Genomic DNA, 26,656 nt, shown 5'->3' with positions numbered 1-26,656 from the left:
TTTATCCTAACATCACTTTTTAAATGCCCTAAAAACAGTCAAAATGAAATTTGACCAAATGGCTGGTATAGCATGCCCCAGCCAACTTCCAAATGAATCTAACCTTCCCAACAGCTTCCTGTATGCAGTTATTTTAGGTATAGTCACCTATGGCCCTCCATTAAACAGGCAACATCTAAAGAACAAATTCGAATACTGTGTAAATATATCAATACTGTTGGCTCTTAAAGATTTGTTTCATGTTTAACTATGCTTGTCTATCTGTCTTTCTGGGGGAATGCAGGTGCCTATAAAGATAAGAATATGAAACCAGACCAAACAAAGCTGGGGTAACAGGCGTAGGTGAGCCACTACCCAACACAGACATTGAGAACCCAACTTGTCTCTCTGAAAGGGCAATTCGTGCTGCTAACTGCTGAGCCATTTCTCCAGCCCCACCAGTGCTATCCAATCTTAATGAACACCCTCAAAATAAAAACAAATGCCAATTGTCTTATATATAGTTAGATGAGACAACCAATCAAAGAGGGGAACATTACATTTAATCTCTCTTCATACATTGGTTATGGAAAAATAAATGTTAGAATACTATGAGATCATTTCATATCTCCTATCATGCATGTTGCTATATCTGTTTGCAAAGCCCTGCTTTTTTACTTGTAGTTCCAGGAAAATGATTAATAGAGTCCTTTTCCTACTATTAAAAATATTCAGTCTTGCATGAAAAAAAATTGACCATATGAATCATGAGACATCCACCAGGAAGTAAAAGTTATGCTTAGAGGGAGATTTGCTGGCCCCAGCAAGACTTCAAGGCATTCATTTTGATTGATGCTCATGGGCTTGCTATTCCCTTGTACCTAGCAGGTTATTTTCGTCTTCAGTGAGTGCCATTGGGCTTATTTGAGTCTATGTGTCAGAGGATCCAATATCCAGTTCATGCTTAGTAGCTCTTGAAACACATACAATTTTCTGCCAGGGTTTTTCTGGAAACCCTGTTTTATGACTTTTCCTGGTGAGACTGGTTCTATGTACCTCGATTAGAGAGAGTAAATAAACACAGACCAGAAAAATTATCCCATTCAAGTATAGCTTGATACACCAATGGGTTAAGAGGAGTTATTTACAGGAGCTTGAGTGAGGGCTAACATCGCAAGGATGACATGGCCAGTTTTACCATTGAAAAGTCCATGACAGCACAGACAATGACTTAGGAAAACCACATCACTAGTCTATCCTGTCCAACTTGCAGGCACCTTCACTGAAGAGACTTCTCGATCCCAGTAAGTTTACAAGTCCTAAGCCTTGAGGAAAACTCCTTGAGGTTCGTGAGCGCGCTGAGTCTTAGAATTTCCTTGTAATTTTCGTAAGCCTAGCACCTTCCCTCCTCCCTGCAGTATCGGAAGTTGAAATCCAAAAAAACAACAAAGGGACACTAGGTCATTCAGGATTTCTCAGTGCTCAATCATATGACCAAAAGGCAAACCACTTTGTATTCCAAACTGATCCTGCTTCAGCTAGTTCTCTTGACTTCCGGTTATACTGACAGCTTTCCACCACTTTTGGTTACTATATCGGGAGCAGTATAAAACAATACTAAAACCCACCAGCTTCAAAGGCAAGTGCTATATATACTGTTGCTCAATGATAGCATCAATTGTTATCTTTCCTCTTCCAGAGAAATGGATATTCCACATGAATTGGACCAGGCTAGGTACCTAAAAATGTCAGGTCGCTGAATCTTCATGTGCTTTTTTCCCTCTATACTTTTATAACTTTGACTTTAAAGTGTGTGTGTGTGTGTGTGTGTGTGTGTGTGTGTGTGTGTGTGTTTGTGTGTGTGTGTGTGTATTAGTTTGTACTTCTTGGTCTACCAGGTCAATTTTTCATATTGTATATGCTGAATTAGCCTTGTTATCTCTAAATACAAACAGAACACCAAAATCCTACATTGTAAGACACAACAGAACTAGGATTCCTTGAGCTTGGTGCATAAAGATGGACAAACTCCTTTCCTCCTCCCCCAGGATTGGTTTTGGTCCTGCTTGTGTATTTCTTTTGTATTTTTTTTCAAAATTGTGGGTATATGTGTGGGTCTGTGCATGTGAGTGCATAAGAGGCTTTCAAACACCATTAGGGCTGGAGTTAGCTTAGAGCTGCCTGACACAAGTGCTGGGAACTGACCAAGGATCCCCTGCAAGAGCACTATGTGCTCTTCGTCTCTGAACCACCTACCTGTCCAGACCCCCTGTTCGTGCATTTCAAGAAGAATTCTAAGTCCATAACCCCTGTGTCAGCTAATATCTCATTCCTTCCATGAATTACAATTGTGCCTTTCTTTCTTTCTTTTTTTTTTTTATTAACTTGAGTATTTCTTATTTACATTTCGAATGTTATTCCCTTTCCCGATTTCCGGGCCAACATCCGCCTAGTCCCTCCCCCTCCCCTTCTATATTGGTGTTCCCCTCCCCATCCTCCCCCCATTACCGCCCTCCCCCCAACAATCACGTTCACTGGGGGTTCAGTCTTAGCAGGACCCAGGGCTTCCCCTTCCACTGGTGCTCTTACTAGGATATTCATTGCTACCTATGAGGTCAGAGTCCAGGGTCAGTCCATGTATAGTCTTTAGGTAGTGGCTTAGTCCCTGGAAGCTCTGGTTGCTTGGCATTGTTGTTCATATGGGGTCTCAAGCTCCTTCAAGCTCTTCCAGTCCTTTCTCTGATTCCTTCAACGGGGGGTCCTGTTCTCAGTTCAGTGTTTTGCTGCTGGCATTCGCCTCTGTATTTACTGTATTCTGGCTGTGTCTCTCAGGAGCGATCTACATCCGGCTCCTGTCGGCCTGCACTTCTTTGCTTCATCCATCTTGTCTAATTGGGTGGCTGTATATGTATGGGCCACATGTGGGGCAGACTCTGAATGGGTGTTCCTCCTGTCTCTGTTTTAATCTTTGCCTCTCTATTCCCTGCCAAGGGTATTCTTGTTCCCCTTTTAAAGAAGGAGTGAAGCATTCACATTTTGATCATCCATCTTGAGTTTCATGTGTTCTAGGGATCTAGGGTAATTCAAGCATTTGGGCTAATAGCCACTTATCAATGAGTGCATACCATGTGTGTTTTTCTGTGATTGGGTTACCTCACTCAGGATGATATTTTCCAGTTCCAACCATTTGTCTATGAATTTCATAAAGGCATTGTTTTCGATAGCTGAGTAATATTCCATTGTGTAGATGTACCACATTTTCTGTATCTATTCCTCTGTTGAAGGGCATCTGGGTTCTTTCCAGCTTCTGGCTATTATAAATAAGGCTGCTATGAACTTAGTGGAAATTGTGCCTTTCTTAATAAACAGTTGGGAAGAATAAAGTCATAATTTCCACAAACAGACTCGTAGCCTAGAAGGTAGCTTCTACAGATAAGGAAGATTCCCCACTGACCATTGTGCTCGGGATCCAGCCCAATAGAGAGGTATGGAAGCCTGAGTAACTGCCTTCACTCACGTTTGTTTTGAGATTGCTGACATTAAACTTTTCTGTTCCTCTTCTTGCCTACTAGTTATCTCTATTGTTTCAATTTTCTTTATTTTTAGAATATTTTTACTAGTTGAGAACTCATTATTGGCCTTATTTATATTTGTACTTTTTTGCTTATTCTTTGTTGTATAATTTTGTCCTCAGTATAGCCATAAATACTGTCATTCTTAAAAACAAAAGAACACGTCTTAGCTCAGCCATGATGTTCCTAGCTACGTTACTATTTCTCAGTACACTGAATGCCCCATTTCTCCCCCCAACCCCTGCCTCCCTCTTCCACTTCTATGTTTAAACAGTCTATTAAATTATGAGACTCCCCAAAACTGAGCAGCATGCTGTCTCACAAGATTCCATGTAACTGTCTACACCAGTGCTGGTGATGTGGTGGTCCAGATGTGCTACACCAGGTTGAATGGAAAAAAGTTTGCTTTTCTCTCAAGCACAGTTCCTGGCAGCATCGCGATAGCTGTACCCTGATTAACCACTTATGAAGTGTCAGGAAAATCACCAAATGTATTTCTTTCACAAGATTGCTCTATTTGGAAACTCTCAACTTCCCATTGCCATGGAAACCATCAAGATTCATCTGTGAATTATAGTTGATGATTTTTCTATTTGTCTGGTTGTATATAATTAATTTTTGCTATACCATATGTTCTTGATATACCATGAAACACTGCTATAATATGCACAAAGTCACTTCATCTCTGGCCTTTAAAGGTAGAAGCCATGGAAGGCTCATGGTAGAAGATCTGGATTCTTGTTCTTCCCCCACTAAAGCTGATTATTGTGTGGATGGCTTTAAAGATAAATCTATTCTTTATGACTGCCTTTATTCAAGTCTTGGCTTAGCCAAGGGAGTAGCTCAAGTCATTGCGAGCTCAATAACGGGGATCCAGTTTAGTTCAAGCAGTTTTCTTAGCTTTTGTATGATACACGTTCAGCATTGATGCCTGAGTACTTGGAGAAAAACAGGCTTATCACAGACATATGAGTCCTTGTCTTAATCATATTGATGCCACGTTCTACCCGGGGCTTATTAAAAGATTTTAAGTAGACAGCATTGCCCCAATAACCAATCTGAAATCTATAATTTTAATGGATCACCAAGTCAAATAATATCAATAAAAATATTACCATTGTATGCCAAATGTGGGGACACATGCCTTTAATTCCTATACTTAAGATTAAAGGCATGTGCCCCCATATCCAGAGCCAGGATATCTTTGTGAGTTCAAGGTCACCCTGGTGGACATAGCTTATTCCATCACAGCCAAAAGCTAAATAGAGAGGCCCTGTCTCAAAAACCCAGAAAAAAAAAACAAAAACTGATCATTATAATAATGTTACTCTAAGAATACTCACATTCAGACACTGAACTGGGCATGTCAGAAATTACTTTAAGAGGTAGTGACTCGGGGACCCAGAGATGGCTCAGTCAGTTTAGTGTTTAAATCCAGTCATCAATGCCCATGTTAATTGGCCAAGCATGATGGTGAATACTTGTAATTCCCAAACTGGGAAGAGGGAGAAAGGTATGTCTCTGGTACTTAATGGCTAGCCCACTAGCCTAATTAGCTAGTTCTGAGCCAAAAGGAGATCCGATCTAAAAGAAAAAAAGAAAAGAAAAGAAAAGAAGAGAAAAGAAAAAGAAAGAAATCTGGACATTACCCAGAAAACAACTCCCAAAGTTGTCTCCTGACTTCCTATTTTTTTTTTCTTTCCGGAGCTGAGGACTGAACCCAGGGCCTTGCGCTTGCTAGCCAAACGCTCTACCACTGAGCTAAATCCCCAACCCCATCTTCTGACCTCCAAATAACACACACACACACGCACGCACACACACACACACACACACACACACACACAGAGAGAGAGAGAGAGAGAGAGAGAGAGAGAATAATCAATATCTCTTCCCATAAAAAATGGAGATTTTCCATTAACAAATTAACTTACCTCTCATCTTCTCCTATTTATACAGTGAAGCCCACGAAAAGTAGAAGGAAGCCAGTATAGGCTCCCCTCATCATAGTCTCCACCTCTTCCACTTCGTCCCGGATCATTGTTGCCTCCACCATATGATCCTCCCATATTTCTGCTACCACCAAAGACTCCTGTTCTCCTCTGGGCCACAGTTAGAATGTGGTAGCAGAACAGCTTCAGGTTATGAAAATATCAATGCTCAGGGAATTCTTAGCTCTGCTATGCATAAGGATACACTGATATGGCAGAAGAGCCCAGACACAGAGAATCACTTTATGAATGACTTGGATTATTTAGTAACATTACCTTACTGCAGAAGAAAGATAGTAAAAAAATGTCCCCCAGACAGTTTCTAAGCTTTCCAATTGTTATTTCTTTCTAGTGGTTTTTGTCAGAGTGTAGAAGCATTTCTTCTTTGACAATGTTAAATTTCTAAGGTTTGGGTGACCTTTGAACACTTTTTTAGGATTTTCTCAAAAGTTTTGGAAAGCTATTAGCCAGAATCATGATCTAATAAGATATAATGTTTCTCCTTTGAAAAATTTAAGTATAGAGTTAAGTAACAGTTGTAAGTTTATGATTTAATAAAATCATTCTAAATGAAAAAATAACTTATGTCATAATCTCTGAATTATAAATAGTAGGATGAGGTTTAAACTCCTGTCTTTTAAAGTTCTGGCCTTAATATTTTCCTATGATGTCTTTTCCCTTTAGTGAAGCACCATGAGGGACTCTTTACTTCCACTGGCAATTCTTGAAATTATAGTGCCATAATTTTCTGATAACAACTACAAAAATCAGTTTATATTCTGACAAAAAGAAAAATAAAATTGAAATCTTACTTTCTTCCTAGTTATTGCTTACGGTTTTTGTTTCTTTTTGTTTGTTTGTTTGTTTGTTTTTGTTTTTATCCAATCAGGTTGTTTCTTTCAAAAAATGCTTTAAGGGCTAGTGAGTTAGCGCCACAGGAAAATGTTTTTTAACTTGCAGCCCCACTGAGCTCAATCCTGGGTTCACATTATAGATGTAGAAAACCAGTGTCTAAAATGACCCTCTGACCCTGACACACGCACCATCGAATGTACACACATACACACATCATACACAGACATGATAATGACAAAATAGTGAGAAATAGATATATGATGTTGTGTGTGTGTGTGTGTGTGTGTGTAACATTAACTTGTCAGTACCTGTCTAAGAGGTATCACAATGTAATTTGTGTCAAGGGACCAACTTGATAGTCAAATAAAACAACTTTTCCATCTTTATGTATTAATAACTTTGTTTTTTATTAGGGCCACTTTTCTTACTTCTTTTTTAATTAATTGGTTATTTCATTTATTTACATTTCAAATGTTGTCCCCCTTCCCAGTCTCCCCTCCACAAAATCCCCATCCCAAACCCCATCCCCTTTGCCTCTATGAGGGTGCTCCCCTATACAACGACCCACTCCCACCTCAGTCCTCTAGTATCCTCCTACTCTGGGGCATCAAGCCTCCACAGTGCCATTGGCCTCCCCTCCCATTGATGCCAGATACATATGTAGCTGGAGCCATGGGTAGGCCCAAGTACACTCTTTGGTTGGTGGTTTAATCCCCAGTAGCTCTGAGGGTTCCAGTTATTTAATATTGTTGTTCTTCTTTGCAATCCTCTTCAGCTCCTTCATTCCTTCCCCCAACTCTTCCTTGGGGTCCCCAGTCTCTGTCCAATGGTTGGCTTAAGTATCTGCATCTGTCTTAGTCAGATACTGGTCGAGCCTCTGAGAGGACAGCCATACTAGGCTTCTGTCTGGGATCACTTCTTGGCATCAGCAATAGTGACAGGGTTTGGTATCTGCAGATGGGATGAATCCTAAATATGGCTTCTTTGCTACGATCCAATGGCTTGTTGTAATAGTTTATATTTTTCATAGTCTTGTGCTGATTAATACATACTACTCTACAATAATTCTGTCACAAAAGTGTTCCCCAGTTCAGTGCCACAAGAATAACACTTACTAATTGGATGACCTAATAACTGTAAAATGCCCCAGAAATAAACTAGCTAGATAAACATAAGCTTTCACTAGAGTTAAAAGATAATAAATCTTCTTTTCCTTCTTTGCTATGGATGGTTGACCTCTCCTTCTTCCAGTCTATATTGTTTCAAATGTGGCTTAAAGTTGGCTGTGACCTCAGTCCTTTGAGATTTAAATAAAATTGAACCAAGGTTTATAACCAAGGTATCTGGAATAGCGACATATACACTGTAAGACCCGAAACCCCTTTAATTTTTATTCCTGCCGAACTTCTCAGTCTCCCCACGAGACCGATTTTCTTAGAAATAATGCTAAGGAAAACACTGCAAATTTTTTAAATTACATTTTTCTTTTAATTTATTCTGTATGTTAGTGCCATGGTGCATTTGTAGAGGTCAGAAGGCAACTTGTGGAAGTCAGTTCTCTCCTAACCTATGGGTAACTGGAGCTTTATCCACTGAGCCATCCCAAGAGCCCTTGGTATATTTTATAAAGTTTAATTTATCTATTTATTGTATACGATGCAAGCATTTCATATAATTCAAACCAACAGCAAGCAAGCAGGATATTTCAAACTTTGCTGAAGTTTTGGGAGTTGGGCTGAATGGTATAATCATATAGCATATAATTTAAGTTCCATCAATAATAATGAAAACCCTGAACCTTACCCATTATCTGGTTTTACACCTTGGTGCCAGTGCACGGGAGAATGATTCATCCTTGCCTGCAGGGCCACCTCATCTCTATGGTGATCTGAGGGGCAGCATCCCTGTTGTTTGTGGTTTGTAGTTTTTGTTTTCATTTGTCTCTGTGTAAGTTTTAATGGATGTTGTTTGTACTCTGTTGGTTAAACACTCACCTAAAATAGTGCTAACAGTATTTTCCATTAAAAAAAAACAAAACAGAAAAAAATAGAACAAAGGGCAGCTTAGGACAGTGGTGCCTTAGGCACCAGAATAGTCATAATCATTTGGATTGTGCATGGAACTTTTCCCTCTCACCGCGGTCTCTGCCACATTATTTATTTCTATTTTTGACAAGCACACAAATTTATATTTTAACAGTTTGAGTCCATCATTTCTGAATAATATAATGCAGAGGAAGTTATGGGTTGCATGGCAAAACTAGAATTATGAAAATAACCCTACACAGTTGATTAAATTTAATAGCTAACCTTGACTGTGGACATGTGTTCTGTGTGCCGTTGTGCATGACGACCACCCAAATGAAGAGTGATGGTTCTGGGTTCAGGTTGCAACATCATAGTATGCAAATACAGTCACGTGAACTCAGCAGACATTCGGAGGCAGGCATAGGAGGAGAAGTGTGCTGCAAACACTGAAAAACCCAGGAATGTTCCAATGGAGGCTCTTTGCCTGGGGAAGCTGGTCCAAAATCCATGTGATGGTAAGGATAAAATATTGGTGTTTCTCTGGATAACCTTACATTGGAGAAAATAAAGAAAAAGAATTATCAAGGCTGTCAAGTATTAATCAAGTCTTGGGTGTGTGGAGCTAATTAATCAGAGGTCTGTGGTTTGGCCTTTAAAAATGACTGCTAGAGGCTACGTTCTGAATCTCATTGCTCTGAGTGGTTTTAGCCACTGTTGGTTTTCATTTCAGCTTCTCCCTAGAGATGGCAGTCCTACTGGTAATGCCACTGAAATGATGAAACTTGGGCAGCAAGGGATAGGGGTAGCTGCTTAGAGTCACTTCGAGTAGATCTAAGGGCACCAAGAACTTCGGAACAAGGTGGAGGTTGATAGCAGGATGAGATAGGACCATGGTGAAAACAGCAAACACAGCTATCTGTGCTAACCAACAGCCATCATGGATAGCAATCAGCTGAAGTAGACTCTCCAGGTTGTAGGATCAGTAAACGTTCTCTTGTCTCCTTGCTGTGGAGTTTAAGATAAAAGGATAATGATTTGAATCTGGAAGACAAAGAAAGGAGAAGTCTTTGATGCACCAAATCTATTACAGAAAGGACTGAGTTCTGGGGACCTGGATTTGACAAAGTTGGTCTCCTAGATTTGATGAGGCATAGAGAAAGATGAGACCACCTTCTCCCAAGAAGAGGTCATAATCCCAGTCTTTCTTTGACCCAGCTCTAGCTAAGTGCCTCTGAGCTTCTTCATCATCTGTGTTCTACCTCATACATACAAGGCAAGGTCTTCACTAAGTAAACCGTCTCCTCAATCCTGCTTTATGAGATTTTAGGGATGAACTGGTGGAGGTCTAATCTCACTATAAGTTGAGGGCAACTGTGAATCTGTTGCCTACCTGTCAAATACATGAGAGTTTTTCCTTAGACTGCCACCATCAAAAAGAAGAAGTCCCTCACTCCTAGACTCTGCTTACGAATCATTACCTCTCTTGCATATGTATCAACGAACAAACCCAGAAGTTTCATTGACTCTGCCTCCTTTCCTACTTTTTCCCCTATTTACCTCCCCAATTCTAATTAGTCCTAGGTTCCCTCTCTCTTTCTCCCTCCCTCTCTTTCTACCTATCCCCTCCCTTTTCCTCCTTCCCACCCCCTTTCTCTTCATCATTATTTCTGTGCATAGTTCCTAGTTCTTCTTCCTGGAATGTCTCCCCTCCTGATGTGTGCCTTTGGTTTTGCAAGTCAAGTTCATAGAAAAGCTGTGTTTTGACAGCTCTTTTTACTCTCCAGTCTAAAGAAAGCAAACAGTCCTTCTTTTCACACAGCAATGGTTTAATTGCTGTCATTGTTAGCTCGTGGCTTTCTTACTTTTTGTTTTAGTTCATTTGATTTCTGATCATATAGATCAGAAGTCCTGCAAGAGCATAGACTTAGGTCAGTAACAGACAAGATGTGTAGTTTGAAGCCCTCTCTGCAATGAGGAACCCATACCTGGTAGTATAACCTGGTCAAGAACTTGGGATTAGAGAGGTCACAAGTCATATGTGAGAATTACTACTATGTTTTCTAAATGAACATAGTACTAAAAACTCTCTTCTAATTACCTGTCCTATCCATAGATAAGTATAGCTCTGTATTTATCAGAGAAGGTTTTTTATGCAGTAGACAGCATGAATACAGAGACTCATAACTGATCAAAGCACAGAAAATAAGTGACTGGAGTAGACTGTCCCATCCTAAATGGGACATCTAGGTTCCACTTCTTGAAGCTCTTGAGAGAACTCATTGAAACCAATGGACATGCAATGTCCAAACAGAGAGAAAATAGGTAATTTTGTTAAGGACATTGTATGGGTGACTGTGATCATCACCGCCACCCTTTCTGAGCACCTGTCATGCAGTAGGCACTGTATTTCCATGTCAACTCATTCATTTCTCACAATCACTTTGAATATCATTAGAGCTAGAGATTGGGGAGTTCTGTTGAGCTGGCAAAAGATTTACTTAACTAATATTAACATTTTTAAAACAGGTTTTTAGTGAATATTGAAGGAAAAGTCAATACATTTAAGGAGCCCTTTAAACCCCTTATGGACTCTAACTACTTCCCATGTGTACATTGCAAGTCTGTCCTTTATTGCACATATAAACATGATCTTTGGTTTTATCCCAGAAGCCCAAAGCAAAATTCCCTAAGGTGCCTGCCACAAGAATCAGGAATCACAAGTCACATGCACGTACCCCAGAGCCACTTGAGGTGAGTGCTTTCACAGCTGTCTGAATGGTATTTTACCATTGTTATCAAATGGACGAAGATCAGTTCTCTTTGCTACCTATCTGCACACTTCCCCAATCTGCTTCTTAAAGTCCTATCTTTTCATTATTGTTATTATTACTCCTGTTTGTTTTACAAAGAGCTGTGGACTTCTCTCTTCCTGAGTTTCCCTGATAAGCATGCTGCTAAGTGAAATACAATGAGACTCTTGGTGCAAATTACTGAATAGATGATGTAGCCTGACATTAGGGTCATGGGTGTTGTTTGCGGTGGAAAGGTAGTTAAATTGAAACAAAAGATTGTTCAAATTAGAGAACATGCAAGTTATTGGCTGGGCACAAAGGGTAAAATTATAAATATGCTAATGTGTCTTGCTATCATAATATGACTTGGTTGTGAATAAAATACTGAAAATCTATAATTACATTGAATATTGGAGACAACAGTACTTTTCAACCATGTGCCTGCTATTTGACTGAATTTTCATCCTGACAATCACAATAGAGAAGGGAAAAAAATACTAGTCTGTCTGATTTTGTCATTGTTTCTTTTAGTAGACAAAATATCTCAGTAACATTTGGGATCTTTTAAGAAAAAGAAAATTTTGCATTCCATTTTTTACAAAAATCACTCTGAGTTATCATAATTTTTTCTCTTCATTTTTCCCATTTGATTTTGACTATAGCAGGGTAAGTGGTAGGAATGGGTGATGGTTTATTGAGCACCTGCATACTGTAGACACCATGTTTGCATGTGAGCTCCTTCACTGCTCACACTAACTTCTCAATGATCTCGAAATGGCTCTCGAAGACACTCTCAATGATCTCGAAATGGCTAACTTGCCAGTTACCAAATAACACTTGTCAGAGCAAGAACATTTTGCAAGAGCAATTAGCAAAATCTAATTGTAAAGGCTCCTGAGGTCAAATGACCCTTGAAATAGCTGAAACCTAAGTAAGCAGCATGAGGTCAAGCAAGTGTGCACAGGGAAAGAAGGATATGGGGACAATCTCTAAATGTTTCAAGGGTTATCATCTTTCCTCTCTCTCTCTCTCTCTCTCTCTCTCTCTCTCTCTCTCTCTCTGTGTGTGTGTGTGTGTGTGTGTGTATTTATGTCTATGAGGAGGAAGAGGGAGAGGGGGAGGGAAGGGGAGGAAGAGGGGAAGATGCAGGGGAGTACATCTGCTCATGTGTACACAGGTCAGAAACCATTCTGTGTATCTTCCCCAATCCCTCTCTCACTCTCTGCTTTATTTTATGAGACAAGATCTCCCCCTCCCTCCTTCTCTCCCTCCCTCTTTTGCTCACAGATTCACCAAGGATACTTCTTACCTCTACCCACACTTCTTGGCTTTGGGATTACAAGCACACACCATGCCTGGCTATTACCCTGTGGAGTGAACTCAGATCTTCATGCTTGTGCTCCAAGAAGTTACCTATGGAACCATCTCCCCGGTACTTCTGGATCAAGCTGGAATCTAAAGATCTATTACCAAATATTGTGGTTCCAGGTTCCACCTCCCCTCCCGGGGTGAGGGGTGAAGTCTGGAATGAGCGAAGTCTAAAGTCTGTAATCTGCCTCTTTCCTCGGGGGCATCAGATGTTACCACCTACCAGGTCATGAGGGCATGAAGCAGAGTCCTGGTCTGGTTGGCGGCAAGTTGTGGGGTCAGAAGTTCCTCCCTGACGATCTTTAATGAAGAAGCTTTCTGAGATGATCTTAGCAGTTCGTTATTGGGAATGGGTTTGTGTGGAAACACTGTACTCGGGGTTAACCAAAGGTTATGTAGTTTGGGGGAGGGGCATGAGAATATGCAGGGAGCGAAAAGGTTGGTGGCGAGTCTCCAGGCTATGTGCTCCATGGCAGGTACAGAAACCCAGACAGAGGTAACACCACTCCTTCCAGTTTCAAGTTTTATGGGTTTTGGGGTTTGAGGCATGCTCCACCTCACTATTTCTATGCCAATTCCTCTGGTGGTATGGTCCACATGCCCCACAGGAAAGGATGCTAATCGTGACAGTAATTCAGTTAAAATATGAACTGTAGTGTATTATCCAGGAAACAAGTCCCCAAGATGGGTGCCCAAAATTTGTGGACTCCCCTTTGAGAGCTTTTCCTGGTGAGTGAATCGCACTATCACTTCTCTGAATGACAGCTTCTAATTCGTTTTGACAGCACCTTTCCTAAGGAATTATTCCTTGTGAAAAGAAACCACCTCTTCATAAGTACAGGTAAAGAAGCCTTCACCTCCTTCTCTGTTCAGTGTTACACTCTTGAGCTGCTCTGCAAACCACACCCAAGACCACAGCATTACTCAATCTCTCCTAGATACCTCCAGTGTTCATGAACTTGTATAGCATTAGCATGTTTTCCCATTAGTATCCTTGAGATCAGAGATCACCACCGCTATCAGAGAGTCTTTCCTATGAGTGTGGGGTTAGACCATCATTCCTTGAGATAAACTATTATGCCTGGCTCAATTTCTTTGACTTCATGGATCTCAGAGACGTTGTACACAACTTAGACTATAGTGAAGCAGATTAATGATTCTTAGCCTCAGACTATACTCTCAGTGCTGATCTTCACCCAAGCCTTAGTTATTGAAAAGTTAATGGAAGCCCCATCTTTCTGCATACTAGAAAAAATAGCCACAAAATATCCTTTCCACTCCAAAATTAATTTAGGTGTGACTTAAGTATGTCCCTAAAATTTACCTAAGACATGACCAAATGTGACTGCTCTAAATCTCCATTGTATATGTCGTAGATAATAAGCTGAACTTGCCCCAAGGACCAACCTGGACAAATACCAGTTTTCTTGACCCACCCAAACATGAGTCAATCTTCTCTTCTTCCCCTAAGCTTTACTTGACCCTTGAGGTTAAGCAGGAGAAGATGAGCATCTTTCTTAAAGAATGGGATGACCTATAGGTGGCCCCAAGATGTCATCAAGTCACTAATCTACTGGCTTTTCTTACACTTTGCTATAGAAAACAGTGCTTTTCTACTTGTTAAATAAACTGAGAGGTTGAACTCAGACCATTTGTCCTACTGTAACTCTCAACCCTCAACATTCTACTAATGTTTTCAGATAAATCCAACGTATTAATGCACTTTAAGTCAAGTGCTTATTGCCACTACATCTTTAAAATGTTTATAATGAAGTGGATAGAACCTCACAAAGTATATTCATTCCAAATATGGTTATTTAGTAGATCAGTTGAGTTAATCTCAACTTCTCTGAGACACAAATATCACTATCATTGATGAAGATTTACAACAAATTAATGTTTTGCCCAAGATGCCCATGAGGTTGTGCAGATAGTAATATATTAATATAGTAACCCAATCATGAATGATTAGATATCAAGATCATCGGATTAGACTACACAGCACAATTCTATCTCAAAAACTCACAAATAAAACCAAACAAGCTTTCTGGGAATGTAATTACACTGTGTAGCTCAGTGGTGGGGTGCCTGCCTAACATACCAGAGGTTCCAGGTTCAACCCCATAGTTGCAAAAACACACAACAACAAATAATTAGCTTTCCTTGTATTTTAAAGGGAAGTTGGAAGGGTCAGTGTACAAGGCCAGGGGCTTATCTGCTAGACTTCCATATGCTACAGGCACCTACTCTGATTGAACAGTAGCTTTTATCACACTTTGTAACAAAGAACACAAACCAGAGCCTAACTCAAATAATCTGAGTGTATAGAAAAGTACAGAGCTCCTAACCCCAAATGATATTTTATTTTTATGACAGATTATTGACCTGGAACTGTATGAGCTCTACTGTATGAGACACAGGGTTAGTAGGCTGGATTCATTGTGACAATCAGTAGAGAAATTTGTGGAGGCAACTGTCTACAGAAAGGCAACCCACCTGGCCTAGAGGTACAACACTGAGAGTCTAACCTGGGAAGACTCAAGCTCGATCTCACCGTTCTGCTCCCTTTTATTCATGATTACATCTTCAAGTTGTTCTTTTAATGGACACTGGCTACACTGAACACCACATCTTCATACTCATTAAAACAAAACATAAATGGAGAAAAGCAACAGGAGTATTGTGTATATCAATACACAAATCTCTGCTAGCTTCTTCCTCAGATGTCTTCTTCTATAGCTTGCTTCCATGCTCTAGTACCTCAGAGAGAACTATGTCACCTTGAGGCAGTAACTGATCTCTAGAGGTGGAAGACTGTTGCAGTTTGAAATGAAACATCCCCCCCATTGGATTGAACACTTGATTAACAGTTTGTAGCACTATTTGGGAAGGGCGGAGCCTCTAGTGGGTGGAATCTCATTGGAGGAAGTAGGAACAGGCCCACTTTTTGTTTACAGTCTAACTGCAAGTACACTATGACCAGACAACCTCCTACTTTTGCTGTCAAGTTTTTCCTGCCAATTTAAAGCTATAATCTCTCAAAGTACAAGCCAAAACAAACCTCTCCTTCCTTAATTCTCTTCCTGCAAGATATTTTGTCACAGTAATGAGAAAAGAAACTATTAAAAGAGGCCTGGTTAAGATCCTATATCTCATGCATAAGTGTCATTAGCATTAACGCATGAACAATACAAGTTCCGGTTTCATGAGCCTGTGGCAAACATTTAAACAGATAACTGTACAAAGCTGTTAAGTGTTCTGACAACCTAATAAACCATAACAAATGAGTGTCTATAATGTGCCCTCTCATGCACTGAGCAAATTGTATTTCTGGTAGAGAATAATCAAAGAATTTCTTGTTGCCAAGAGCTGGACTTCTTGATTATGACCTTCTTATATTGTATACAATAATGGGTTCATTCTGAAAGCTTAGACATTAATCTGAGTCCCATTGTTTGCAGTTACCTGAAGCTCGGGTACTGTCTTCTTTGAACAGGTTTCTCACGACTGAAAACAGCTTTGGTGGCTTTACTTCATATCTCTATGGGGCTCAGCTGGAGCAATCTCCCTCAGCCAAGTTTCTAGGACACCGCTCTACAGTAGCAGTTACAGTGGTTAACATTCTAGAGTATCCTGATCAGTCTTTTCTGGACAAACTGTTACAAATGAATGTCAGTTCACAGCTTTTCTGACTACATTTCTTAGTAATGTTTTCACTAGATTTGGAGTAGGCAGAACTCACTGTGTATATTCATTGTACTCTCACCAGTCAGCCACCCTATGGTTTTAGTTTGGACTTGGACCAGGGCTATCCTAGTTATCTCTCAAGCTGACACAACCTAAAACCATTTGAAAGAATGCCAGTTGAGGGATTGCCCAGATCAGATTTGTCTGTGGCCATATCCTGTTAAGAAATTGTCTTAACTAATGAATCACGTAAGAGGGCCCAGCCCACTGTGGGCAACATCATCCCTAGAAAGGTGGGTCTTGGCTGTACAAGAAGCTAAATAGATTCTATCCAGACAGTGAGCCACAGTGACTGAGCCAGCGAGTCATATTCCCCCATTTTCCCTGCCTTGAATAACTCATTTGTTTTAACCTCAGTGATGGCCTTTGACCTGGAAGTATAAGACTAAATAAACTCCTCTCCTAAGATGCACTGGTCCAGTTTTTTATCACAGCTTTAGAATGAAACTAGGACTAAAGTCTTTTAAACTTATTTCAAACTCAACAGCTCTGTTAAGTTTCACTCTCTTGGCTTTGGTCTAGCATTATAACCTATCAAGATTACTGAGTTAGGGGCCGCAAAAGAAAATGTGCAGAGGAAAATGTAAAAGATGAGCTATTAACAAAAATCTAAAGAAGAGAAATGCAAGATGAAACAACTCCAAGATCAGCAGATGTGTTGGCTGCTGTGAGGAATCTAGCACCGAATTTGCTGAGACGCCAGAGTTCAGTGCCAGCATGTTCACAATAAGTTCTAGATCAGCCTGATTTATAGAGTAAAAGCTCATTTTAAAAAATGGTCCTAAAATAAGTGTTGAGGACTGTGTGTGTGTGTGTGTGTGACAGACAGAGAGAGAAAGACAGAGACAGACAGAGAGACAGAGACGGAGATGGAGAGAGAGAGAGACAGACAGACAGAAAGACAGAGACAGAGAGAACACTAAATAATAATTAGGGCAAGCTGGGGGTATGACTTCCTTTAGCCACTGTCTAGATGTACGATAGTCAGCATCTGCAATGAAATAGACGTTGTTAGAGGTAATAACACTCAACCAGAAACACATCCTATTTAAAGCAGAATGTCTCTGAGCAAAGCCATTTGTCTCTTTCATGACTCCAGTATGGATTTTTCAGTAGCTTTAGATATGCCAGTCAAGCAGAAGGGAACATAAAAATAAACTGAACTTAACTGTGTTCTCTGTCCCATATTAAACAATAAAACTGAATTATGCTTCTTTATGTCTCCAGCTTGCCTATAATCACTTTTATTTATGACATACATTTTGAAAAGGAATCCAAAATACATAAAATACTTTCAAAGAATTAAATAGATGAAAACATTAGATTTTCATCATGATTTTTACTAAACATTTTTTATATTTATGTTCTTAAATTTTATATAAGTCTAACTGGATTTTTCTATGTAATTAATGCCTGTCTCTACCTAATAAAATCAGAGTAAAAGTCATCACTGCTAGTCCAGTAGCCTTCCTTCTAAGCACAATTTGAATAATCTTAGGTACTTTACTATAGTAAAATACATTGATACCGGCTAATACCTTGTCATTTATAGAGATGGCCCCTGCTCAGTTACTATTAAAATTAAAAGAGGAGCAAGGGAATTGCTATTCTTATTAGTTTGTTAAATTCTTTGATTTATTTTTACTGTTGTTTTGTAGTTAATCAATCAAATTATTTTGGGGAGCATGCATTTCATGGCACTCATGTAGAAGTTAAGAGGGTTACTTTCAGGAGCTGACTTTTTACTTCTACTGTGGGTCCAGAGATACAGGAAGTCAGACTTGGCAGAAAGCCATCTCTCCAGCCCTCAGCAAGTTATATTTTATGGTTGCATAAACAACAATATGTTTATGAGTAGATCGTTATTGATAGCCTCTAGTGTTAGTGTATGATAATAGTGGACCCTTCCATGAGACAAGTAGTTATTTATTGTGGTCCCCATAGGTTAAATAAATGTTTGAACTCTTCTCTTGTTCTTCAGGTAGTTGTGCTGTTTAAGAAGGTCATGGGATCTGTAGGACACTGAAGCTTGCTAGAGAGAGTTACTGATAGGACATGGACTTATTCTTGTTCACTTTCTGTTCCTCATTGTCTTAGTTAGGGTTTCTCTTACTTCTACAAAACAGAATGGTGAAAAACCAGGTTGGGGAGAAAAGGACTTTATTGAACTTACACTTATACATTGTCATCTATCACCGAGAGAGGTCAGGACAGGAATTCAAGCCGGGAGGAAGCAAGGGCTGATGCAGAGACCATGGAGGGGTACAACTTACTGGCTTGCTCAACCTGCTTTCCTGCAGAAGCCAGAGCCACCAGCCCAGGAATGGCACCATGCACAATGGGCTGTGTCTTTCCCCATTGGTCACTAATTAACAAAATGCTCTGCAGACTTGCCCACAGCCAGATCTTATGAAGGCATTTTCTCACTTGAGGTCTCTTCCTCTTACATAAATATAGTTTTTGTCAGGTTGGCATATGTCTAGCCAGTACAACTGACCCTTTGACAGACTTGACACACAAATACATTGCTGCTAATCCACAGCCTTTCCTTCCTTGTTCATCCTAAGATCACACATTAATATATCACAATGTAGGACATATTACAAACTTAAAATGTACTTCAGCCTTACAAATTTAAACACTTTAAAAGTTGTCTCTTTAAAAATATCATCTCTTTTAAAATCCAAATTCTCCATAAAAACCCCTAAAATCTCTCCTCTGTGGACTCCCATAAGTACTTTCTTACTTCATGATTGATAGAAGACCCAGGCACAGTGATATTCTAAACAAATAAAACCAAACTCCCAATAGTGTAAAATAATGGGTGCTCAATGTGTGGGACCCACTCATGATCTTCTGCACTGTATTGTATGGGCGTGGGTCAGTTTCCTGGCTCATCTCTCTGTAGCACCCACAGCTTGTCTTTCCGGCTCTGACTGAGTCTACTCCACAGCTGCTGCTGTTCTTGGTGGTCTTCCAGTGATACTGGAATCTCCAGCATGCCAAGTGCTTCTACTGCAACTGGCCTATACTTTCAACAATAGCCTCTCCTAGGCTTCCGTGATGGCACTAAGCCTCAACTTCTCTGCATTGGAACTTCAACTCCCACTGAGGTGATTCCCTTACTAATGGTCTCTCACGGTGCCAAGCCTCAGCTGCTCTCCAAGACCCCTTCATGCATTCAAAACAGTATCACCTGGGTGACTCTTGCACAACCAGCTGCCAGCATGAGGTACAACCATCACCACCTCTGGAATACAGCTTCTGTATGCTAATTCTCAGGAAACACTTTCCAGAAGATTTTGATGATGCTTGTCTCGTCTTCACCAACATTAAATTCTCAGCTCCAGCTGACCAGCATCAAGTAACTCAGCAAAGCAAAGGTTTCCATTTAGTAGTTCTGTTATCTTGTCAATCACAGCCAGTTCTTCAGCCCCAGCTAACCAAAATCTTAATTCAAATTAATAAATGCCCATGATATAGTCTTTAAACTCTCTTCTCTCTTCTGAAACTTCACAAGACAGACTCTCTCACCTGCACTGCTCTCAAAATCCTTACCTTCCAAGATCCTATACAACGACTCATTGAGTTCTTAACACTCACTTAATTGCTTTTCTAGCCCCCAAAGTTCCAAAGTCCTTCCACAATCTTCCCCAACACAGTATGTTCAGATCTATCACAGCGATACCTCTCACTATCCTGGTATCAACTTGTATCAGGGTTGTTAGGGTTTCTATTGTTGCATTGAAATGTTGTGACCAAAAAGCAAGTTGGGGAGGATAAGTTTTGGGGGGAATTACACTTTCATGTGGTAGTCTATCACTGAAGGAAGCCAGGACAGGAGCTCACACAGAGAAGGAACTTGGAGACAGCTGATTTAGATTTAGTACTGCTTATTGACTTGGTTTTGTGGCTTTTGTAGCCTGTTTTCTTACAGGGCTGTAATGGGCTGTGCCTTCCCATTTATCACTAATTACAAAATTGCTCAACAGTAGTTGTTCTCAACCTGCAGGGCAAAATCCCTTTCACAGGGGTTGCCTGAGACCATCAGAAAACACAGAGATTTACATTATAATTCATAACAGTAGCAAAGTTACAGTTATGAAGTAGCAACTAAAATAATTTTATGATTGGGAGGATCACCACACCATGAGGAAGATTTTCAGCATTAAGAAGGTTGAAAACCACTGTTCTCCAGGCTGCCTCTAGTCTGACCTTATAGAGGCATTTTCCCAATTGAGGTTTCCTCCTCTCCGATAACTATAGTTTGTGTCAAGTTGATGTAAATCTAGGTACAGCATAAACAATGGACTTCATGCTCCTGTCACCATGATGTCATGATGGACTGTATCCTTTCAAATTTTAAGCCAAAATAAACCCCTTCTCCAGCATGATGCTCTTTGTCAGATATTTTATCATAGCAATGAAAAAGGTAATTCATACTGAAGACTGTAGACAGGTTCTGAGATTCTACTCATGGAATCATTTTATATTTCATTTTACAGCAAACATCAATGCATTTAGAAACAGCCCTTCGAAAGGCAGGATCTCCAAGGTTGTGATTTATGGTTGGAATAATTATGTTTATTTGATGCTAACCAGCCGCATGTGAGAACCCTGAGTTCAACAGATTTAGATCGCAGTGACAGGAAGAACAATACTTGTTTCCCAAAGCATTACAAGTTACTAAATATGTTGCATGAATCAATTTCAACACTAGCACAGGAATGGAAGCAAGGTTTTAAACACCACATGTTATATATTCATTACTTTTCTTTCTTATGAGTGACTATGCAAAATACTTTAAAATTACCTAGGGTGGAAGTTTCTATTTTTGACTTATCAGAGCTAATGTTAATTTGACCAAAAAAGGCAAAAATATCTAGACGATGATTTTAAATATTACAAATAGACCTGAGTTTATCCTTCTAGTGAAGTTTTACATTTGATACATTTTAATGCTAATGTTGGTGACGTGGGATTTGGTCTCATTTTAATTATAGTATATTAAAACTTTAGAGCACCAGTGGAAGGGGAAGCCCTTGGTCCTGCCAAGACTGAACCCCCAGTGAATGTGATTGTTGGGGGGAGGGCAGTAATGGGGGGAGGACGGGGAGGGGAACACCCATATAGAAGGAGAGGGGTTAGGGAGATGTTGGCCCGGGAATAACAATCGAAATGTAAATAAGAAATACTCAAGTTAATAAACATAGAAAAAACTGTTCTTTAATAATTTTATATATTTATTTAGTATATTCTGGTCACCATCACACTTGTCCTTCCTTAGCTCCCTCCCAGATTATTATTAACACCTATAAGTCCCTTTCCGAGACATGTGCATCTCTGTTTTGTTTTTTGCCATCTGTGTGTGTGGCCATAGGTTTGTAGCTCTCTATTAGAGCATGGCGGGCTTATCAGTGGGTAAACAGTTTGTTGAGGTTTGGTCTATTGCTATGTATTGTAATGTTAAATTTTATACCTGAAGGTCTAGGCCTACAAGTGACTTCTTATTTTTACAAGCTTTGGTTGTGCAAACCTTGATTTAAAACTATTGGTTAAATAAAATTAGCTACAGCCAAGTACTGGAGGGATTAGAGGTAGTTGGGTCAGAAGTGACTGGTTGGAGGAGGAGGGACTGGGAGGAAAGAAGAAGAAGGAGAGGGAGAAGGAAGCCACCATGAGGGGAGAGGAACCATGAGCAAATGGCCAGGAGAAACAGCAAGTATCTAGAGTACACTTCTGGTGAGGTAGCCAGGCCAGCAGTTAGAAGAGTAGATTAGGGGTGATCCCCAGTAATCCTCCAAACTGATTTTATTTAACCAATAGTTTTAAATCAAGGAACAAGGTTTGCACAACAAAAGCTTGTAAACATGAGAAGTCACCCATAGGCCTAGACAGATGAAGAAAATATCTGCCCATCCTCAGAATCCACAAGTCTTTACTGAGTTGGTACCCATGTAATTAATAGGGTTTGTTTCTGGGGGTGTTTTCATTGCACTAAGTGCTGGTCACATACTTTGCTAAGTCTCACAGGGCTGCACTGTTGAACAATCTGCCTTTCTTTTCTGTATCCATTCCATGAATATCTCTGCAAAGGTCGGGATCTTTGTTCCATGAGGTTATCTTGCAAAAGAATAAATAAAGGACCATTATTTTGTCAGAGGTATGTGAAAAAACACCTAACGTGTAGAGACACTCACAAGTACCACAGATGCTACATTGTTTTTTTTGTTAATTTTTTTTCGAGAGTAGTAATTCTCAATTGAGAATATATAGATAACCATTTGCAGCCTCAGGAACTGTGTGCTGCATTAACCATCCAGAATGTCTCATCGTCCTTATCTATGTAACTAAGCTTTATGACAGTATCTTAGTTGCTGTCCTACTGCTGGGAAGAGACACAGTGACCAAGACAGCTTATAGGAGAAAGCGTTTAACCAGGACTTGCTTAGTTTCAGAGGGTTGGTCCATGGTCATCATTACGGGGAGTACTGCAGCAGGTAGGCAGACATTGAGCAGTAGCTGAGAGAGAGAGAGAGAGAGAGAGAGAGAGAGAGAGAGAGAGAGAGAGAGAGAGGGAGAGAGAGAGAGAGAGAGAGAGGGAGAGGGAGAGAGAGAGAGAGAGAGAGAGACAAAGAGAGAGACAGAGAGACAGAGAGGAGAGAGAGAGGGAGAGACAGAGAGGAGAGAGAGAGGGAGAGACAGAGACAGAGAGACAAAGAGACAGAGGAGAAAGGCAGAGAGACAAAGAGAGAGACAGAGAGACAGAGAGGAGAGAGAGAGAGACAGAGACAGAGAGGAGAGAGAGGGAGAGACAGAGACAGAGAGGAGAGAGAGAGGGAGAGACAGAGACAGAGAGAGACAAAGAGACAGAGGAGAGAGGCAGAGAGACAAAGAGAGAGACAGAGAGACAGAGAGGAGAGAGAGAGAGACAGAGAGACAGAGAGGAGAGAGAGAGGGAGAGACAGAGACAGAGACAGAGAGACAAAGAGACAGAGGAGAGAGGCAGAGAGACAAAGAGAGAGAGAGACAGAGACAGAGATGAGAGAGAGAGACAGAGACAGAGAGACAAAGAGACAGAGACAGAGACTGAGAGACAAAGAGACAGAGGAGAGAGGCAGAGAGACAAAGAGAGAGACAGAGAGACAGAGAGGAGAGAGAGACAGAGACAGAGAGGAGAGAGAGAGACAGACAGAGACAGAGAGAGAGATTGATTTGGCCAAGAGTAGGCTTTTGAAACCTCACAGTCCACCCCCATTAACAGACCTCTACCAATAAGGCCACACCTTCTTAAACCTTCCTAGACAGTTCACCAGCATGATCCTATGGAGGCCATCCTCATTTGAACCACCACACTTAACTTCTCTTAAACATTCTTCCCAGCTTTCTGCGTTATATAACCTCAGAAGGGATGCCACCATCAGGCTCCGTGTGACCAGAATGTCTGGGCTAAAGTAAAGAGTAAGTAGAGCCTGGCCCTAGTCCTCACCAAGGTTCACAAGGACCTGGGAATACTTAGAAATAAAACAGACTATACATTGAGAAAAACAATGAACAATAAGGCTTAAGATGGCAATTTTATAATATGTAAATAAAGAGGAATAACTGAAATTCTACATCACTTCGATCTGTCCTTTTAATTTCAACCAAAATGCTATATTTACTCTTCCTCTTGTTGAATGAATTAAGATTGATAATGGACAGACAAATAGTAGATGGCAAACTACAACCTCATTCAGTACCAAAAAAATAGTATAGGCCTAGGAAGTTAAATCTATTAAGACAGTCTAACTAACTGATATTAGCAGTCTACCTAATATTACGGCATAAGACAGATGTGGATTATGCTAAGCACTGATGGAAAAAGTGAAATGCAAATGGTTATTACATAAATAAATCCATCGGGTGTTTAAAAATCTATGAGTAATTATTATGCTAACACAGAAACTAACGTCTAAACCCTTCATTCCAAAACCTATGGAAGTTGTTGGGAATTTTGAAAATTATTAACAAGCTTCTCTGCTGTAAAGTAACACTCCAATAGTCATAGACCAGAAGGTATTTTGTACCTTGCTGTTGCAAAATAGCATCCCATGTAGTAGAAAAATGTGCAACTATGCCAATTGTGAGTTGGAGCCTTCAAAATACCTTTTTAATGTGTTAAAAGTACATGTGAGCTGGAATATCTGCTCTCAGTCCTCAATATATTAAATAATCACACGGTACTTTATTCATTAAATATTTACAAGTTACAGATACAAAAACACAAATGCAATAATGTTCTATCTCCTAGACACTTGCTTGTCAGTTTTCCTTTATATCCTTGTATAAGATGTAGAGGAAAGATTTGCAAAATTATTGTTTCTATAACAGTATCTATACCAGAGGTTCTCTACCTGTGGGTCACAAACCCAGAGAGTGTGGTATCAGATATTTACATTACAATTCATTACAGCTATGAAGTGGCAATACTGTATTAAAGTGTTGCAGTATTAGGAAGATTGAAAACCACTGTTCTATATCATGATACCAAACAATCATTGACATTCTGTACTTCAGAACTTATTGACAATCTGTACAAAAAGTACAAGAAAAGTTTTGCATACTCGAAATTGCAAAGTTGTTCTCATATTTTCTTCTGGGAGTTTGTGTACCTGGTGCTATACTTAGATATATTTCCATTTTAAACCGTATGTGTGTATGTGTGTTTGTGTGTGTGTGTCTGTGTGTCTGTGTGTCTGTGTGTCTGTGTGTCTGTGTGTCAGAGAGAGAGAGAGAGAGAGAGAGAGAGAGAGAGAGAGAGAGATCAAAGTTCTTTTATTTCATATGACTGTTCCAGGATTTGGAACATTTGTTATAAATACTTCTTTCTCAGCATGAATCTTTGCAAATGTCTTACTGTTCAGTTGCATGTGCACTTTTTCTATCTCTGTGTGCAAGGGGGTTGTGATGTACATGTCTGTGTATGTGTATAGCTGAATGCATCTTTTATCTGCTTGATATAATTCTATGTTGACTTAACATAGATGAAGTTTGAAATCAAGTAGAATTATCACCCCAAATTACATCTTTCAATTTTGCCTTTTATATGTACCTTTTGTATTACCATAGAAATTTCAGATTTTCCCTTTTTAACTTCTATTAGAATGCATGCTATCGTTTTCAGTAAGGTAAGATTGAAGCCACAGCTTAAGTTTAGAATCACTGTCATGTTGAAAATATTGCCATATAAAAATGTTTACAGGTCATCTGAATTCCAAAAATTAAACTGAAGTTCATCTTTACTTTGAACATTCACCATAGGAGATAAGTACACACTAAAAATAAAAAAACGTTTTAAATCACATATTTAACAAAGAACTCATCTCTATAAAATGAAAGAACTCTTGGAATCAACTAACAAAAAATAAACAACACATTTTTATTGTGTAAAAATAATAAATGCAAATTCCACTATGTGATGCCAGATAAACACACACATGCATACACACAAACATGCACACGTCGGCACATATGTACTTGCACAGACTCACAAATTGATTCACTATCCTTATTCTCTTTAAAAGAAAAAATTTATAACCTAAATGAAAATTTCCAAAGTCAAAAAAACCAACCAAACAAACAAAAACAAATTAGAGTTGTCCACAGTGGGAAATGGTGATCGTCTTACTGGTCTTGAGATTCCTGTACCCATAATGCCTTCTTTCACTTTCCCAAAGACCTTATCTTGCCAGTGCAGATTAAAAAACCGGGAACCATTTGTGTTTGGCCCAGCATTGGCCAGGACATGTACTCTTCAGGATGATGTCGTCATCTTCAAATTTCTTTCCTAGATGGACCAGTTGTCAGTGCCATTATGGTGTGTCAAGTTGCAACCAAGGTGCATGAATCCTGAGATAATTTGGTGAAAGGATGTACACTTATGCTCAAATCCTTCCTGAGTGCTCAGAGTATGAGTGACTTCTTTGTAACTTTGCTAAGAGCTCAAGGGAGATGTAGTCAAAGGAATCCTTTCTCATCTCCCATGATATAGAAAAACAATGTGGGGGTGACCATGGCTGCAACAAGCTGTGACATGGTGGTAGTGGGTCTTCAAAGTCTGTTGCAACTTAAGATGTTAAGTGCGTGCCTGCCGTATGGTGGAGTCATCTCAGGTATTTGCCCATAGCCATGAGAGCTTACGCCCATCCTAAGACTTGTGCATACATGTTTATAGTGTGACGGGTAGAGGTATGAATGAGTTTAAATGTCCATCTGAACAGGAATGGATAAGCAAATTGTGGAATATCGATACAATTAAAACCATGTAGCAAGAAAAATTTATT

The sequence above is a fragment of the Rattus norvegicus genome, chromosome 17 (genome assembly GCF_021556685.1).
Source record: "Rattus norvegicus strain SHRSP/BbbUtx chromosome 17, alternate assembly SHRSP_T2T, whole genome shotgun sequence".
Taxonomy (NCBI): domain Eukaryota; kingdom Metazoa; phylum Chordata; class Mammalia; order Rodentia; family Muridae; genus Rattus; species Rattus norvegicus.
The sequence above is the reverse complement of the archived record's forward strand: the minus strand, read 5'-3'. Positions refer to the sequence as shown.